The following is a 19,750-nucleotide window of genomic DNA, read 5'->3' on the forward strand; positions in this document are numbered from 1 at the left end:
CAGCTATTCTCTTTGGTACCAGAGGGATCTATTGAATTTGGTCTGTAATTTTTTTGAACAAGCTACACATTATTCTGAGAGTTAGAAGACCCCCATGTAATGCGGCTAATACCTTTTGCCGATTGTTATGAGATTTACTTAATGTTTACAGAATGAAAGGTGCTATAAAAGAGTAATTTTTTATTGAACAGTGGGCACATCTACATGTGCATTAATACACTTTTCCTAATGTGCATTAAATTTAGTACCTCCAGTATGAGGGCATCTTTATATGTGCTCAACAGGTGTGGGGAGCAATGCTTTAATTAGAGCAGCTTCAAGAGCTACTCTACTTAAAGAGACTTAGGAGGCTGCTAGATCACAGTAATTACCACACTCCAGTAGACTCGATTAATAGTTTACTCCAATGTGCTATAATTACAGCGTGTTGTAGCAGTCTCTGTGTTCGTGTACAGGAACTCTGAGGTACTAATTTAATGCACATTATACTGTGCTAGTTCATAGTAGCTCGAGCACATGCTTTTTGGGTGACAATGTGCATTAGCATAATAGCACTTTTTAATGTGCTGCTTTAATACATAGTAAAATAGTCTACTGAACATTAAAGCGCACATGTAGGCACACCCAGTGTTGCTCAGATTACCTGTTCCCTAAATTAAATTGATGGAAAGAGTTTCAATGGAGGAAAAAAAATCAGTGAAGATCTTTCCATAGAATTTGTCTACTTTGTTTCATATGGGGTGGTGGATCTCAGTAGAAACCATATACTACAATACCCACATCAAAACTTGCTGATTTGGCATGTCATGGCTTTCCCTGGTTGCAGCTGACTTTCTGCCACATCCTCCTCTTCAAAGGGGTTTCACAGACTGCCTGGGGTTGTCTGATTTATGTAACTTGTGCTGAATGCAGTAGAGGTGATGTACATTGTCCTGAGGTTCTACCACCACTTAATATGATGTTTTACGAACCTACTCCCAGCTAGCCCTCCTTCCACACAGATCTCCAGCCCAGGAGAGGGGGCTCCAGAATCCAAATAGGAATACCACCATGGAGGTACTGGAGTTCTTTTTCATGTTGGGTCCTTGAGAACTTCTGTACATGGGGGTCCCCCTTGATGCATTGATCTGATAGAAACACTCTGTCCTAAATGAGAGAGGTTGTGGGGGGTCAGAGGTGGGGTTGGGCGGGGGAAGGAGAAGAACAGAGAAGTCAGTGGTGGTTACTGCTGTGCCTATATATTTTCCATTCTGTTGAATGAAATCACTACTACATGACATCTTGTCCCTTTAAAAAAATGATTAGGATAAAGAAAAAAAACAGTCAAAATGTTACCTACGCAGTCCGCTTTTCACTATGAAATTCTAAGACTATCCTTTTTCTCTTCTTTCAGATTTCTCAACATGATCACTTAGAAAAAAAGCCTTATTTCTTAATGGGAGGTACATCAAAGGAAGCATGCAGCTGGCTGCAAAAAAGGAAAAAAGAAAATACTAGCATCCAGGTCAGTTCTATATTCTTAGGCATAGAGTGTATGTGAAGATTTTGCTGCAGATTTTCCAGTCAGTTCTGCAGCCCTGTTTCTCTGACTATTACTGTTGCTGCTGTTGCTACTGCTGCTGCCTGGCAAAGGCCAACATATGAAGAAAAAATATAAGGGGAATTATAAGGCACAAAGCAATCCCTTATAACTGAAGGCACATAGGATGTACAGCATCTGCCAATATAGACTTTCCTTGGACCTTACTGGAAAAGCATGCTTGTTTGTACACACTCAGTATGTCATTAAGTGTTCTGCATCTTTTGCATTTCTGCCCAAAATTCAGGGGAAAATTTAAGACAGAAAAAGGAGAGGAAGCAATGGAGAGAACTGCAGGAAATGGTATCGGAATGGAGATTTAAAAACAAAAAAAAAAGGAAAAACTAGAAAAGTAAGGTTGAGAAAAATAATATTCAGAAAAAGTCAGGAACAGAGAAAGATGCTTCCTGAGTTCTTAGCATTAGCTGGACATGGCTTTGGCAGCGGAACAATTGTAGGATGTGTGTAGGAGGCAGATCTCTGCCCATAATTTAGAGAAACCTGAGAATGTCCCTGTTCTACACTGGGCCCCCAAGCAGAATTTGCAGGAATATAAAGCATTTAAGTGTTTTTTTCTGCTCTAGAATGCCCCTAATACATCAAAGTACTGGCGGAAGAGTTGGCTACCTCACTACCCAGCTGCATAATGTCTCATGTATGAGGAATCTCCAACTAGGGAGATCTAGCTGATTTTTGGTCCTGTTGCAACATGGGAGTAATGGTGATGAGGACAGAGTTAAGTGGATTTATGCCAGTGTAAAAATGGCACAAATAGGAAGGGTTAATTGACTCCAATGTGACTTTGTAATTTTTAGCATGTATGTTGTTGTGGCAGGGCACTGCTTGTGCCTGCCACTTTAAGGGCCTGAGACAGCAGCCGGCAGGTGCCTGATTAGGGCAGCCATTTTAGATTCAGGGCTGCCCTTATAAACAGGGCATTTTCTGCTGAGAGGCTAGGCAACAACATTGCCTGGCCGGAGGGCTTCTGGTATCATCTGGAGGTAAGGGATGAGCTGTAGGGGTTGGATAGGAGGCTTCTGGTTCTGGGTATGACCTAAAACTGCACACTGCCAGGAGTGGGTGGCCTGGTGGGGCTTTCAGTGGTGCAGGAACCCCCAGGAAATGCCAGGCCAGTTACCACCCTGGTGAATGGTGGGTCAGGGTGCTATAACCCCTAGCCCCCACAATCAAATGGGTTACCACTTTGTAGGGTCTGGAGGGTGGACCCCCAGAGAAAGAGAGTGAAGCTTCTTTCATGCCTATCTGGACTTCCCCTGACTGGTCAACGCTGGAGCCAGGACTGGAAGGGTTGAAGGGCTGCGGGCCTACCACAAGGAACACCCAAGAGCCGAGGGCCTGGGGTTCTGACTGGCCTGGGGGACCACACCCAGAAGGGGAAGCAGTTCAGGGAGCTGTGCTGCCCAGGATGAAGGCAGATTAGGCCGTCAGAATGGAGGGATCATAGAGGGGTTCAACACTAGGATTATGGGGCCCAGCGTGGGGCCGGTGATTGTGAGAACACCTGGATGCCATCTGTGAGGCTTGGACTGTGGTGTAGGGGAGGAAGCACCCCCTGGCTTTGGGGCAAGAAATGGGCAGCCTCCTGCTTAATTACATCAATAAACTAATTACCAACAAGGCATGGCAGGTGAGAAGGCAGACAGCCCAGGAACAGGGAGGCGGGCCCCAGTGAGATCTGCCCAGAGAAGGCCCCCTGTTACAGCTGTTATTATACTTTTTTTTATTTAGCAGCCTCTGTGTTGTGAAATTAACAATTTTGTCTTGAGGGCTAGGGATAGACATTACACACAAACTGGTTTAAGTGATCAGGAACTGGTTTAAACCTGTAACAGAACATAAGTTCAGTGTACATAAGCCAATTTGAAAATGGCTGAACTGGTTTGAGATCAACCTGGTTGAATGTAGTATCAGACTTAACTGATTTGGGTCGAACCAGTTTATGCAATGTCTGTCCCTGACCCCTTCCTGGTTTAACGTAAACCAGAGTTCCCCAGCATCCCAGATGCTTTGCAGCCCTGGGTGGGGCTCTCTGCTCCAGAGGGCTGGGCTGGCCCCTCCCTTCTGCTCCCTGGCTGGAGCTCTGGCAGAGACTTGCAGGCACAGCAGCATCTGCCTGGCTCCCCACAACCCCCACTCACTGCTCAAGCAGGGATTCCTCCCTGCCCTCCCTGCAGGGATCTCTCCCTGCAGGGAGGGATCCCTGCTCTCTCCCACAGCAGGGACCATAGCCAGCATGTGGTCAGCTAGCTAATGCTGAGAGGTTTCTTTGTTAGGCAGAGAGGATAGTATCCACTTAGGCCCTTTTGGAGCCAATCAACAGGTAATATCCCTCCATTTCTTCCTTGGAAAAAGCTGTTTAAGAAGAGCTTGAACTAATGAGAGAAGCTTTTGTTTTGCTGATGGGCTGATAAATGCTGTGTAACTCCATCCTGTGAAAGTAAATGCTATGTAACTCCCTGCTGGCTCCATTGCTGGTCAGAGGAACAGCAAGGGGGGGTGAGGGGAAGGGAGGAGGGGGAAGAACCCCTCCCTAATCAGAACATCCTGCCAGGGTCTGGCCAACCCCCCTACCACAGCTCACCTCCGTGGAAGGGAAGGGGGAGGGCTACTCTAGTGCCCTCCAGCTTCTAGTTCAGGAGTGGGCAAAATGTGGCCCGTGGGCTGGATGCCTCCTGCCAGGCCATTTTATCTGGCCTGTGGGACCCCTAAAAAAATTTAGAAAATTAATAGTTATCTGCCCCTAGTTGCCTGTCATGTGGTCCTCAGTGGCTTGCCAAAACTCAGTAAGCGGCCCTCTGCCCAAAATTATTGCCCACCCCTGTTCTAGTCTGAGCCACTGCAGGCATGTGCCTACATTTCTTCAGTCCAGTGCATTTAGAAACCAGTTCAGCCTAGCCAAGTTAGACTAACCTGCAAAGATTGAATCAATTCAGGCTCAGGCTTTTTGAATGTCCATCCCTAGCCTAAAGAATGGAACAGTACTTGTGAGATTTCATATATTCTTTCTCTGCCTCTTTTCTTACTCTCTCTGTGTATTACTAATTTTAGGTTACTTGAAATAACTCGTTACGTTTTCAATAATTAGCCTTCAAAACATTTATATTCCATAATTGAATACTGGTGAATAACATTATCTTTAAAAAATATATAATCTAGCACTTGTAATATAAGTATTTGTATAAGGAACAAGAGGATTCTAAACAGTGGATGAAATGAAAACAGACATTGTTCACTTTAGCTGCAGCAGGAGAAACCATGACAAATGCAGATAAGTTTTTCTGTTTGTTTTCTTTGCAAAATCAGAGGAACTTACAGCTCAGATGGAGAGTAGTGAAGGCTCCAAGTCTGATATATGCAACCAGAGCAAGAAATGGTGAATAATACTATCTCTTATTATAGGAAAGCATCCAACCAAGAAATCCAGTGAGGGAAGAAGATATAATTATATCTAAATACTTACGGAGTGGATTTATCTTTGATAGAGCACAGTATAGGGTAAGCTATATTTTAAAAACAAATGTAACGAGGACTAGTTAGGAGTATCTATTATAATAAAATATAGAAATGGAATTAAGTAGCTACATAATTAATATGATGCATAGTCACATATAAATACTTATATATATTTCACATATATAATTAAAATATTATAATAGGTGTATATGTGCATGTTTACATGTGTGTATGCATACATACAGCTATGGAGTCAAACATTTTTATTTTATTCATCAGAAATAATGATGTAAAACACAGCCGAGACACTATAGTATACAAGTAGAATCTTGAGTTATAACTTCTTACAGTATATATTTTTTTCAAGAGCAATTTTGTGAGCTCTGTCATGTAAGTATTCAGTAAACCAATTGTTTTATACCTTAAACCATTCAGAGCAAGCTTTCCTTCTGTCTGCTATTTCCTCTGGTGATATCTCTCCAATCAGTTTTAAAAAAAAGAAATTTGCTTGATTTCCTTAGATATTATTTGCATAGATATTTTAAAGGTACTGTCTACATTTGAGACCTGTACCAAACTGGACAGCAGTAGTATTAAACTAAAAGCTATGAAAGGAACATTAATTTTTAATCCTCTGCACCACCCTCCAAAAATGACACCTTCCTTAGAAAAGGCTCTACTTTGTGTAAACAGTCAAATATCAAAAAGCTTTAAAATGAACAGTTACAAGATTCAGGCTGTTCATTCTGCCACATAATTCTTCCTCCCACACTATATAATTCTACTCTTTTGCCTTGCCTTGCCTGAGACAACATTGCTCGAAAAAAAACCTGCTATAAAGTTTACTCGATGAATGCAGAGTTAACTTTTTTATTTTTTTATGTAATTATGTTTGTATTGATGGTCTCAGCTGTTAAGGTACCATTAAACCACTATCTCTTTTGGTTGACTGTCAATACTAGGGCTCTAGCAGGGGCGCTTGGTAATATCCCCTTTTAAATCAAGTATTTTGCCATACCACACAACAAATAATATACTTCACAAATATCCCAGAGTTCAAATTGTAAGTTCTACCTTCTGTGCCTTTTTATGGCTAAAACTCAGTCATCACACAACTGTTTATAGAAGTTAAAAAATTTAAGGAACCACAATCAAGCAAAGTTAAAATTATTTTTCTTTTAATTTAAAAAGTGATTAAAAAGTAATGATTTTCACCACTACCCAGTAGAACATGAAGAAGGAGGGCAGCATTTAGAGAGGGGATCCTGTAATAATTTATGTTGTATATTCAGCATTCTAAATGACTATGGATAGAAGTATTGTCACTGTAGATCCTTGATGATATTTAAGGAAGAAATTTCTGTTTCTGTCCAAATTCAGGATGGCCCTGAATTTAAGACAAGCCCCCAATAACTAGTTTCTATACATGGAAAAATTATAAATTTATAATAATCTTCCATGTATAGAATCTCATAGTTGGAGGATCATCTTAAATTAGTCTCCGACACCACTGCAGCAGGGAAAGCAGTGTGTGTGTATGTGTGTGTTGGGGGGGAACAGACAGTGGCGGTCAGGTGTTGGGAGAATCAGGAAAGGGGAGTGGGGGAGGCAGTGTGGGGGCAGGTGAGTAGGTAATTAGGAGGCAGTAAAGTGGCAGGCAGTGGGGCACAGGCAGTGGGGCAACAGTGGGAGACAGGCAGTAAGATGATGGTGGGGGATAGGTGGTTTGGAGGTGGGAGTTGGGGAGGCAGCCTGTCCCAGGCTACCTGTCCTTCTTTCCTCATGCCCCCTTTGTACCTGCCCACCCACAGCCTCAAGTCTTTCCCCCCACAACCCTCCTATCCTCCCCCTACTGCTTACCCTTGCTCTGGTACTGGCATTCCCATTCCCGAGCACAGCCCTCATGCTATGTGGCACTGTTGGTATGGGGTAGGGCTGGAGCCGTGCTCCAGGCTCCATGCTCTGGGCTCAAGTAGGGATGGAGTCTGCCAGCACTGAACAAGTGTAAGGGGGCAGGAGGAGTGAAGGTGGGAGCAGAAACTTCAGGGTCTGGGGGAGACAGAGGAAAAGAGGATGGGAGACCAAGGCTGTAGGGGGCAGAAATGGTGTAGGGGAGAGATGGGAAGAAGGAGGGTGCTAATGAATGGAGAGGCAGAGGGTGCAGAGGCAGTGGAAGGGGCAAGCAGGAACTGCAGTCCAACCTTGACCCAGATTCAGGGCCATAGGCCACTACCCCTACCCCTGACTGTGTCCTCATATTCTCCCCCTGTTACATAAAGGGGGAAAGCCTCGTCTTGGAATTGAGTAAATATCATAATCTATTTGCAGTGGTTAAAATTTCCAATATGAATTATTCAGGAATTAAACATGAGTACTACTTTTGCTTAATGAATCTGAAATAGCAATATATTTCTGTGCAAAAGGAAGCAGCTAGGATACTCTGTCAGTGTGTAACATCTTAGATATTTAATAATCTTGTTAACTAATGAAACACTGCCCTATATAGTTTGGCAATGACAATGAAAAATAAGACTAAGAGGTTTTCAGTCACTGGCCATACCAGTGGTGATGCAGATGTACACTGCTTTAGTGGGAGCTCCTATGACCAAAAGGCACCCTATGAAACAGCAAGAGCCTGACTACTGTACAGGCAGTCCTCGACTTACAACATTTCAAGTTAAAATGTTTCACATTTACAACACTTATAAATTGACACCCTATTTCAACCTTCTGATGTCAGTTTTGACTTTACAGTGCTTGATCCAACACCAGCGAACAAGTTAAATGCATTGCCTATCTCCCTGGAGAACATCTGTCCAAATTTCCTTGGACACTTCTTTAAGAAAGCAGACAAGACGCCAGAAAAATCCACAGTCAAGATTCCTAAGACTCCAGCCACGAACCCTTCAAAAAGTCCATCCAAGAGCCCTTCAAACAGTCCAGCAAAGTCACGTCAAAGAAGCCCTTCCAAATCAATATGATTGCTATTTACAATATAAATACATTAATGTAGCTATATTACTCATCTATAATTGATTGAGTAAAAAATTCTGGGTTATTTTTTGTGAACTAGGGTATCAGGCCTTGTTTTAGGAACCAATCCTCCATTTATAACATTGTTTCCTATGGGAAAATTGATTCCGAGTTACAATGTTTCAACTTAAGATGCAGTTTTCAGGAACCAATTGTGTTGTAAACCCAAAGGCTGCCTGTAGTTTGCTTTGAAAGGGCATGTGATGCTCCATGCAGCAAGGGAAACCAGCATGTATGTGCTTCTTCACAGCCTTTTCTCATTCTCTGAGGGTGAAAAGAATGTGCTTGTGCCCATTTCCTGTGAAAAGGACCTGATGAAGAACGTCCTGACTTTGAAAGCTTGTCTGTGTCTGTCCCAGTCATGCAGTTGGTCCAATAAAAGATATGACCCACAAAAATTCTTGCCTTAGAACCAATCACACTTTCTCCCCATTCTAAAACCCTTGGAAATGCATACAAAATTGGGCAAAATCCATTCAATAACAAGGGCTAGATTTTTAACCTCACAAATAAATCTTTGGACCCTTTCTCAAGCAAGTAGAAAATTCAAAGGGCAGAGCTCTGTATGAGACCAGAATCAGGAAGTCAGGCAATTACTGACTTAGAAAATACTGTTGACACAGCATTTCTAGAAATGTTCGGAAATACCTTTGTATGTTAGAACACACCTTAAGAGATCTGATGAACTAACAGTGAAGGTGAATTGGTTTACCAACTTGGGAATGGCAAAAGGAATAGAAAATCAGAAAACAAGTAAGGAAAACAAGAAGCTGAGTACAGAGATCATAGTGATTAAGAAATATTTAGTTGTTTTGCATTTCTGTGATCAAAGTTTTGCATGTAGAAATACAAAAAGGGCTGACCCTGAGGAGGTAAATTGTACAAGGATGGAAAAGATCAAGTTGTTGCTAGAGTTTTCCAGTAGCTTTTTCTTTCTTTGTGGTAAAGGTGACAGGTTTTGTTTTGTTTCCAACTATCCATATATACATCAGCTATAATACTGGTAGCTCTCTTATGATGAAAATTATGGATTTAAATCAGAAAGAAGGCCACTTGAAAATGTTTAGATCACACTGGAAAACTATCAATAATAGACGTACAGTTGTTATAACAGACAATGCATTAAATCTTATATAGATAACATAACAGAAAAAAGATATGGGCCAATCTCAGAATGATGAGGAGCTATTGCCAAGAGGTCATTTACATTTTGGCTTCCATGAAATTCTTGCACTTGTCTGTGGCATTATTGGAAAGCACAGTTTTCCAAAACATTATAGGATCTGCAATATAAGCTCACAGGTAGGTGTGAACAGGAAGAAGCAGAATTAATTAGTCAGGCCCAAAATCTATATAATAGGCACAGGCAATATGTGATACATGCTAAGTCTGTATAATTAAATACTAATTATTTAGGGCATCTGAGAAGACACTATTAGCTAGTATGTTTTTCTTAAGAACATTCTTAAGATAATTATATCAACATTTTATATTTACATCTCCTTAACACTTTATAACGCCAAGAACAACAGGATGGAAAAAATAGATAGTCTAATTCCCAAAAGATGTGCTCCAATTAGAATTCTGTTTTTGTTATCCAGCAGTTCATAAACCTGTGAACCACAATATTTCATCTTAAACTGTTAGCTAATTTACTGTCCTGATAAAATGCTATTTGTACTACAACTGGTTTATTAATGGATTAATTTTACTATAGGGCTAGGAGGGCTGCAACAAGAAAGGGCTGATTCAAAAATCCATTGAAGTCAAGAAGAGCAATCCTATTGAGTTCTGTGTGGGATTTGTTCAGGTTTAGCATCTAGAGGCCTGAGGTGAAATCCCAAAACTACATAAGTAAATTCCAAAATTTTTAGTGGATTTCAACATATCACAATCTTGACTTGGTCACATATAAAACAAAGGAAATTTCAACCCAATCAATAAATTTTATTCTGCATGCTATGAATTAAGGTTGGAATGGTCCATTAGTTGGGTGCTAGCTAAGAGTGAGTTGGGACTAGCTTTTGTGTGGTACGTCCTGTTACACAATGCTGACCACAGTTATAATTTATGATTTCTGAACATATGCTAACCTGAGACTCAGGAAATCTGAATGCAAGTCTCTACTCTGCTACACACTCTCTTGTGACCTTTGGCATGTCACATTCTTTCTCACATGCTTCAATTCTCCATCTGTAATATGTGGGTAAAGCACTTCCCTACCTATGTGGAACATTGTGAAGATAAATGTATTAAAATTATGAAACATTTAGATTCTAGAAAAATGGAACTTGTATAACGGTTTCAAGTAGTCTCTGTTTAAAAGAGGTCCATAATTTGAAGAAGGAGTATTATAAGTCAGAGCTGAAAGACATCAGTAGATACATACCTTCTCAAAGGAAATTGTCCTAATATCTGAGTGCAAACTAATTTTAAAATTTAGAAAAAAAATCTGCTTCATCTATTTAAAAACCAATTTTTTGATAGTGTCCTTCTTCCAAAAAGAGAAAAGTCATTTTAATTCTTTTGGTAAATTCAGTAGATATTGAAGTTTTGAACCAGTAGTACATATAAGTCTGTGTTAACATCAGTAGCATAGCTTGTGGGGAGTGAGGGGGGCAATTGAGGTACCAGCTCCAGGAACCAATTCAGAAAGGAATACAGAATGCAGCCCATGTTGGGGGAGCTTGAGCCAAAGTAGCAGCAGCAGTCTGTGTTGCCACCACAGCTTCTGTGCGAAGAAGTAAGCATTTATTTCCTGCCTTCCCCCACCTCCCTGTGCAATTAAGTAATCACTTGCTTCCCCACTTCCCTCACGCCCACCTAGGATGCCAAAATTTAAAGTTATGCCCTAGCTTAAATTTAACTATGTGCTTTAGTCCCGTTGAATTCAGTGGGATCACTTGCATGGTTTAACTTCAACAGGCATTTGTGCGGATTTTCAGAGCAACTGTGTTTCAATAATTCCAGTCAATGTTGATGAAATCTATGGAAGTTCAGCATCTACTTTAGTACTTATATCCCCACCCCTCACACCTTCCCAAATATTGTAATATCTCAACATTTCTCTGAAAAGTAGGTCCAACTTTTGTTCAGCCACATTTTTTACTTACTGGGCAAAACTTAAGTAAACAGAAATGCCCTTTTTGGCCCTGATGCACTTAGCGTTGCCATGATCCAAGTCCCATGAAGACTGAGATTCCTCATAGTCATGGACATATTGACCAAAGCCATTCACTTTCTATCATGGCTCCAAATCCTCATGGGTGGGGCTATAATAACATAAAGGCCCACTTTGAACAGAATTTATGGAGTTTGCCCCTGCTCCACCATGGAACAGCAATTTTTTCTTACTGAATTGGAGCCTTCGTGGCTTAGCATAACCATTGACATTACAAACCTCAGCCCAAAGTAGGGAAGAATAATAATGTACTTATTAAAAAAATTTAGAAAAATCAATCATTTCCAGTGATTAACAAGCAATTTTAACTGAGTCAAGGTACAGGATATTCTCCCATTGATTCATGAACATCTGAAATAATTTCAAACTGCTTAATCACTTTAGTATTTTAATTGCATCTTTTGCTTTATCTAGGCTTTAGTAGTTATTGAAATCTAGAAGCTTTTGGACAGCAACAATTTTTCATGGTATCAAAGCCAACTAGCTGCCTTTTAAAACTGTAAAGTGACTGAAACATACAAGCCATCTTGTCATTGACAGTGACAGATGAAATATGAATGTCATTCATGATGTTGGGATGTAGTGCTAAGCAGCACTTGCCAATTGTTTATTGTTGATAAGTAATCTCACTGAAAATCTGACACCCTCCAAATAAAGAAACTCTAACAAGAGAGGTAGAAAATACAACTCTTTAAACAAAGCTCTGCTGCTTCAACTTTTATGTTGCTAGCCCATTGACTCTAGCTCTTCAGACGCTGATGAACTAAAACACTTGCTCTGCATTCCACACACACCATGAGCTTAGTAGAAGTTTAACATCTCAGAACAGGAACTACTCAATAACTCACAAAACCAGCTAACACTCTAAAAATGTAGAAAAACATAATTTTCCAATCCAGAGCCCTGGACACTATGTGGAAAATAAAAAGGTTACCCAAATGCTACATACAGACATTTAGTTTCTCCTGGGAGAGTCACTGCTCTTCCAGTGGAAACCACAAGGGTACATATGTTCAGGATTTTTCTCCAAGAGCAAATGTGGCCTTTTGAGGAGAAAAATAACTTGGGAGCAACCAAGGTTAAATCACTCCCAAGAGAATTTCTTATGGGAGAATGAATGTCTATACACATTCCCTTCTGAAAAAAAAGCCACAGCACAGTTCTCCAGCACCCCAGGGTGCTTTGCTCCCATTCTTTTCCCCTACCCTACCTTAGGGAGACAATCTTTTACTTGGACTGGACTCTACTGCTCTACCTGAGCAGAAATAAAAACATGCCACCATCATAATCCCCACATTATGCTGCAGGGAAGAGACAAGCTGATCCTGAGCAGTCTGGGTCAGCCAAACAGGGCTGCCCTGTGCAGTGCTGCCATCTGTCTCCAGGCAGACTAGGGGAGCCTGAAGAATACAGAAAGACATATGCACAGGGATCCCCCTGGCTGTGCAGCATCAGTATTTCAAGCTCTCCTTCTTCAGGGCCTCAGTATTCAAATGCCTATACAGGCATGTCTGGATAAATTTTTCCACCATGAAAGCATATCCAGGAGAATTCTCCTAGATCATTTAAATGTGTGTACATAGAATCAGTTTGACATTGTACTGCCAAGGTTTGTTGGGAAATAAAAGGTCATAAGAAACTACTTAACCGAGTTCAAGCAACAGTTCATAATAATTTCTTACCACTAAAGAGAATGCTAGAAAATGAGACTTGATAGGATGGCTTGTTTACTGATGTGCCACATGTCAGAATTGGTATAGCCTGCCAGGAAAGACTGTTTCAAGCCTGTCAGCAGCTAGCACATATCAATACCACACAGTAGCTTGGGAAGTATTCAAAATTTTAGAAAAGCTATCAATCCCATCTTGCCTACCGTATGCCATCATGCCCTGTTCTTGTATCTCATGTGTAGAAGCGCCACTTCTCTACATCCTTTCCTTTGTACTGATAAGAGAAAACTAAAGCAAGATGAGAATTCAGAATAAGGACAGAATTTTACATTACCAGGCATTTTTTCCACACTAGGATCTATAACTTTGGGGGATAATAGTTACAGTGTTTAAGAATTTATAGTTAAAGGATTAGAATCTTTTGCAAATTTCAAACTTTTGTTTGTAGCCTAAGGATAGTACCAATAAATAAAATATGGGCACAGCGTGCAGGCTTAGATGAAGTAATAGTATCAACAACATTTGTCTGAAGTTACCCTGTCTCAAACTGAATTATGAGCAAGTTTGTCCTTGTCTTGTCTCAGTTTAGAGTTTTTTATGAGTAAAATTATTACTCTAGCTAAACCTATATAGAAGGATATAACAGCATACTTGGAATTGTCTTGGAGTGTGCACTCTATGGTGAGTTTATTTTCTTTGGTGAAGAAAATGAGATGAAAAGTTTATTTTATTCAGAATTCATCTTGCCAATTTTATGTTTTTATTTGTGATGCATCTCTCGTGAATCATTCTGGTCCTATCAAGCTCATTTCTGGAAGATGATGGCACTGGACTTGTTCAGTTTCAATTTATTTGTATTAGATGTGAAAATTCCCAAATGGACCCACATAGCTGTCCACCTGTATTTCAGCATTCCATTAATCTTTAATGTATTTTCCCATTATTTCTAATCTTTGGAAATGCTGTTATTTCAAGAAGAGTTTTCCTTGCTTATTTCCTGTTAATTCCCTTGCTTAGTTATGCAGTGTAGTTGTGGTGTTTATGGTTACAAATATCATCACCAGCTCCATTCTCTAAGCAAGTGTTCAATTACTGTCAAGAATTCCAATATAAGTGGAAAAGAAGCCACAAACTACTCTTACACAGTACCAGGAAGAACTGGATTCTTTTTTATTTCAGTTAAGGGTATAGTAGTGGTCTATCTCATGACCCGATGAATTGAAAAGAGCATAAACACTCATGCTCAGCTACCTACACTGGCTTTCTGCTATTTCCTGCCTACTACAGTTCATGGTGCTGATGTTGATCCACAAATTTGTTAAAGAACTGCAATATCTCATGGACTGATTCATGACCCTAAGCTGAAAAAGGCAGCTATGTTGATCCAGTTCCATTCAACTGACTTAAATATTAACTAATACACAGCTGCTAGGACTCACTTGCAAATGCAGGGGTGTAGGAAGAAGACCCTTTCTAATAAGCAGGCGTGACACTGGAGGATTATCCCAAGGGAGGATATAAAGAATCCCATCCATGCTTTATGCTGCTATCTTAGTAACATGGCATCTCAGCAATACTAATGGATTTCTGAGATTCTGCAATATGAAAAAATAGCTGTTAGCTATATTTGTGGTTCCAGTTTGTGGAAAGAGAAAATTTGGGCTACAACCTAAAAAATATTAGTCAGTGTCCATATATTCACCCCTATTCTTTTGTCTCTCCCTTCTCCAATTTATATCCAATGTCAAAGTGGAAACTCTTCACTTTATTAATTAAAAGGTAGTGATCAATTTGCTAATTTCCTTGTACTAGACTGACAATCTCATCAATGTCATGAAAAAATAGATAATCTCTGCTTCCAATTTCTAATTAAATTATGTAAAAATGATGACTTAATGAAAGACCCAAGACAGATGACATCTAACAGGGATAATCAGCTCTTTGTCATTTCAAGGCATCTCAATGCTGAAAATGTCAGGCAAGTATATAACATGGTAGGTAAACATTAAAACCCACACTAAGAATTCCATTTGAATTAAGAAAAGAAAAGGATATGTGCTGGAACCAGTTGCTGTGTGGAGTGATCAGTAGTCTATTTGGAGAAAGTGAATGATTTAGGATGGAATGACACTACTATCTTTTATTAGACCAACTAAATAGTTGGAAAATTTGTGATCTGCAAGCTTTTGGGCATAAACACCCTTCTGCAGGCATATGTAGAGTCTGCTGTAGCTTTGTGCTCTCCTGGGTAGAATAGAAGCCAATATGCAAAATGCAGGTCTCTGAAAATGCAAATGCGTGGCAGTGAGGATCAGAGGCCACGGGAGATGATAGGTATGAGACAAGTAGGTGGGGGAGGAAAAAGCGGGGAATGTAGACCTGGTGATAGAATGTAACTGGTAAAATGTAGAGAAGTTACCAGGGTTATCAGATGGCAGGCAGGTTATAATGTACCATATGGTCTAGATTTAGTCCATGATTTTTTTGTATCTAGTAGATTTATGAAGTGAAGTTCATAGGCTCGTCTATGAAAGGTCTTTTGTAAATTCCCTTTGACGATTTAAACAGAAAGATTGGTGAGAGAGTGGTTGTCTTGGGAGAACTGTTTGCCCACAGGTAAATGGGCATTTCTCTCTTTGATAGACCTTTGGTGTCCATTCATTCTGGTACACCCTTGTTGTTTGGTTTCTCCTACATATTTTCCATCAGGACATTTAGTGCACTCAATGAGATATATTGCATTTATGGAGGTGCAGGTTTAAGATCCAGAAATGGTGATGTTTCTATTGTGGGGTTTAGTTCTTGTCAGGGTAGTGGAGATATGGTGGCAGATTTTATCTTTCTTGTCCCAGTATGGTCTGGATCCATTTGATGTGTTTTGGGCCATAGAAAGTTTGCTTCTGGTGATGAGACTGGCGAAGTTTGGTGCTTGTTTAAAGGCTAGGATGGGTGGTTCTGGGAAGATATCTAAGAATTTGATCTTCTAGTAAGAGTTGAAGTTGTTTGAGGATTTTCCATATAGGTTCCAGTGAGGGATGGTATGTCATAACTAATTGTGTATGGTTTCATGGGGATTTTCTTTTTAATTTTTCTGATGCCTCCATATCAACAAATATTTCTACAACCAGAATGAATCCACTTTCAACAACAGTTCATCCTTTGACAACACTGAGGAAAAGATTAACTCCCCCCCAAAAAAACAAAAAATTATATTGGACACCTCACAATGAACGGAATTTAAACCTTCACCCATTTATTAAGTGCTTCAGGGAAAGAATGAACAATGATTTTAACCTGGCCCATGGCACTGCCTGTGGCCACCACCAAATAGTGGGATCCTGGGGTGCCCAGTAGCCAGAGACTTTGCCCAGCCCTTCTAGTGGCTGTGGCAGGTTCCTTAAGAAGAGGGTCTCCCTGTATAGCAGATGAGCCTTGAAAACATATGATAAGCTATATATAGGATTTAATGATATACAATATAAGTTACAAATAACCAAACAGGTATTAAAAAGAACATAAAAAACACACCCATAACTCTGGTAATGACACTTACAACATGTAACTTTTTCTTTGAATACCCCTAACCCAAAAGGAGAATAATAATCACAGATAGATAATAAGGCACCAACATTGAGCCAACTGAGTTACAGACTTATAGGTTTGCCCATACTTATTTATACATCTAATCAATAACTTTTATACACATGGATGAATATGATGGCTCTCTGTACACTTGGCAGCCAGGGTGATGCCTTGAGAGAAATAGCCACATATTTGCACCTCTCACTGGAGCTGGGGGCAGGTCCTCCTTGGCTTGGGTCCTTCTGTGCTTGCTTCATCAATCACATGCTGCAGGCCATTGCTCCCTCACCAGTGTCTCTGCAATACACCTCTCTCTACCCTGATCCATGTCCCCTGACACAGCAGGGTGTGGGGACTGGGCTGCTAGCTCTGGCGATCAGGTGGGGGTTTTGTCACCTCCTCATCCTGACTTTCTCACAGGAAGCCTCACCCCAGGTAAACAGACTCCAGCATCCCCTAAACCCTGTCTTTCCCCACCATGAGTCCAGGTGGGCTGTACTGGCTCCCTGTGGCCTGTGCCCCACCTTCTTGAACCTCACATGCAGGTGGACTGGGCCTATCTCCCACTGGTCCTACCTGCTCAGTGCACACTCACCCCACTCAGGGTTTGTGGGTTTCTTCCTGGGTAGGATGATTCCTGGGGTCAGATGCCTCCCTGATCCTACAGCGTCTCCGCCAGTGGCTCTGCAGGCTTTGGGGAAGAATCACTGCAGCCAGGGTCCCTCCAGACTTCAGCCTGTGGCACGTGCCTTTTCTCTCTCCTCAACAGGAGGGAATAAACTCTGTTATCAAGGAACTTCGTTAGCAAATCCTGCACAGGGATTTTTTCTGTAGCCTTCCCCAATGGCCACTGCATTCCCTTTCTTCTTTCCCCAGAATGGATCTCTCCAGGAGGTCTTCATCTGCCCACACTACTGTGCCTTCACTGGGACAAACATCCCCCTTTTGCAGCACACTGTCTCTAGAGGGGCAGCCTGCCCATGCTGCTGCCCAGCTTCTCTCCTTGTGAGACACTCCCCTTTTCAAGTAATTGCAATCTTACTGTTTGTTACAATGAAATAATCAGCAACAAATGCCACCATAACAACATCTCCCTCTCAGAGACAAGGGCCATAGAACCGCTAAGATCCAACCACCAAATAGTAATAAAAACAGCAAATAAAGGAGGACCTATAGGTAACCTTAACCATGAAGACTACATAAAAGAAGTCAACAGACAACTCCAACACCCCCTACTACAAAAAACTAGAGAAAGATTCAACTCAGCTTTCCACCTTAAAACGCAAAACCACCACCACATCATTTCCACCTGAACTACAAGGAAAACTACAGAACTTGATCCCCTCACTACCCAGGGGCTTTTTGCATGCTTCTTAAAATCCACAAACACGCAGATCCAGGCAGACCTATAATATCCAAGCACGGAACCCTAACTGAGGAAATATCAGGTTTCATTGAGTCCATCCTAAAATCTCCTGGCACTCAAAGAGAGAGTTTTGTCCAAGACACAACTGACTTTTTATGAAAACTTACAAAGATAGACCATCTTCCCAGCAATATCCTTCTAGCCACCATGGATGTTACTAGCTTATATACCAACATCCCACGCCAGGATGGCATTCAAACTTGCCTACAAGAGCAAAATTACAACTCATAATATAAACCTAAAGATAGCACTGAACTTATACACTTCATCCTCACACACAACAACTTCAGTTTCAATCACTGACACTTCCTCTAGACCATGGGCAGAGCTATGGGCACCAAAATGGTGTCACAATAGACCAACCTTTTTATAGACCACCCGGAAGAAGAATTCCTCTAGAACTGCACCATCAAAAACAAGCTATATTTAAGATATAAAGGTGACATCATCATTTGGACCAAAAAGCTGAAGTCTCTGATATCCATCACAAATTCAATAATCATCACTCCTCCATCAGACACTCTCTGTATACAGACAGTATACTCCAGCACCAACATATCTTTTTAGACACTATTATCAATATCCAGAATGGTAAAATACAAACCACCTTGTACAAGAAACCCATGGACCAACATACATATTTGCACAGAGCCAGCAATCACCCTAAACACATTAAGAATGCTGTAATATACAGCCAAGCCCTCTAATATCACCAAATTTGCACTGAGTAGAACACTAAATGATCATCACCTCACAGATCTCAAAAGGCTTTCATTCAACAAGGACACTCCTCTAGACAGAGAGATTTCACTTTTGAAAGAGCCACCTGGATACCACGTGAAGAATTGGTGTAGTATAAAAAGAAAATCCTCACTAATTGTACATCATTAGTTATGATATGCCATCCCTCCCTGGAACCTATATGGAAATTCCTCAAACAATTCACAACCCATACTAGAAGAAGACCCAGTTCATAAAGAGATCAGCTCAGAACCTCTGATCCTAGCCTTTAAACAAACACTGAACCTTCCCAATCTCGTAACCAGAAGCAAACTTCCTATGGCCCAAAACACACCAAACGGATCCAGACCATGCTGGGACAAGAGATGTAAAAATCTGCCAATATATCTATACCACTCCCACAGAAACTATATCCCACAATAAAACCATCATCATTCCTGTATCTTACACCTGCACCTCCAGAAATGCAATATATCTCACTGAGTGCACTAAATGTCCCAATGGAAAATATATAGGAGAAACCAAACAACAAGGGTGTACCAGAATGGATGGACACCAAAGATCTATCAAAGAGAAAATAAGCCAATTACCTGTGGGCACACAGTTCTCCCAAGACAACCACTCTCTCACCAATCTTTCTGTTTAAATCGTCAAAGGGAATTTACAAAACACCTTTCCTGGGCAACTTTACAAACTTCACTTCATAAATCTACTAGATACAAAAAAATCATGGACTAAATCTAGACCACATGGTTCATTATAACCTGCCTGCCATCTGATAACCCCAGGTAACTTCTCTATATTTTACCAGTTACATTCTATCACCAGGTCTACATTCCCCGCCTTTGTCCTCCCCCACCTACTTGTTTCATACCTATTGTCTCCCATGGCCTCTGATTCTCACTGCCATTCATGTGCATTTTCAGAGACCTGCATTTTGCAGATTGGCTTCTGTTCCACCCAGGAGAATGCAAAATAACAGCAGACTCTACATATGCCTGCAGAAGGGTGTTTGTGCCTGAAAACTTGCAGACCACAAATTTTCCAACTTTTTAGTTGGTCTA

At 40.8% G+C, this 19,750-nt stretch overlaps 1 long non-coding RNA gene across 1 annotated transcript; it reads left to right on the forward strand.

The window, feature by feature from the left end:
• Nucleotides 1-1,391: 1,391 nt before the first annotated feature.
• On the forward strand, nt 1,392-7,822 carry LOC149862856 (uncharacterized). The gene is made up of 3 exons (XR_016442945.1): nt 1,392-1,504; nt 5,000-5,095; nt 7,808-7,822. It is a non-coding gene; the product is annotated as an uncharacterized LOC149862856 (long non-coding RNA).
• The last annotated feature ends 11,928 nt before the right edge of the window (nt 7,823-19,750 follow it).

The sequence above is a fragment of the Crocodylus siamensis genome, chromosome 6, assembly GCF_052110815.1.
Source record: "Crocodylus siamensis isolate JL-2025a chromosome 6, ASM5211081v1, whole genome shotgun sequence".
Taxonomy (NCBI): Eukaryota; Metazoa; Chordata; order Crocodylia; family Crocodylidae; genus Crocodylus; species Crocodylus siamensis.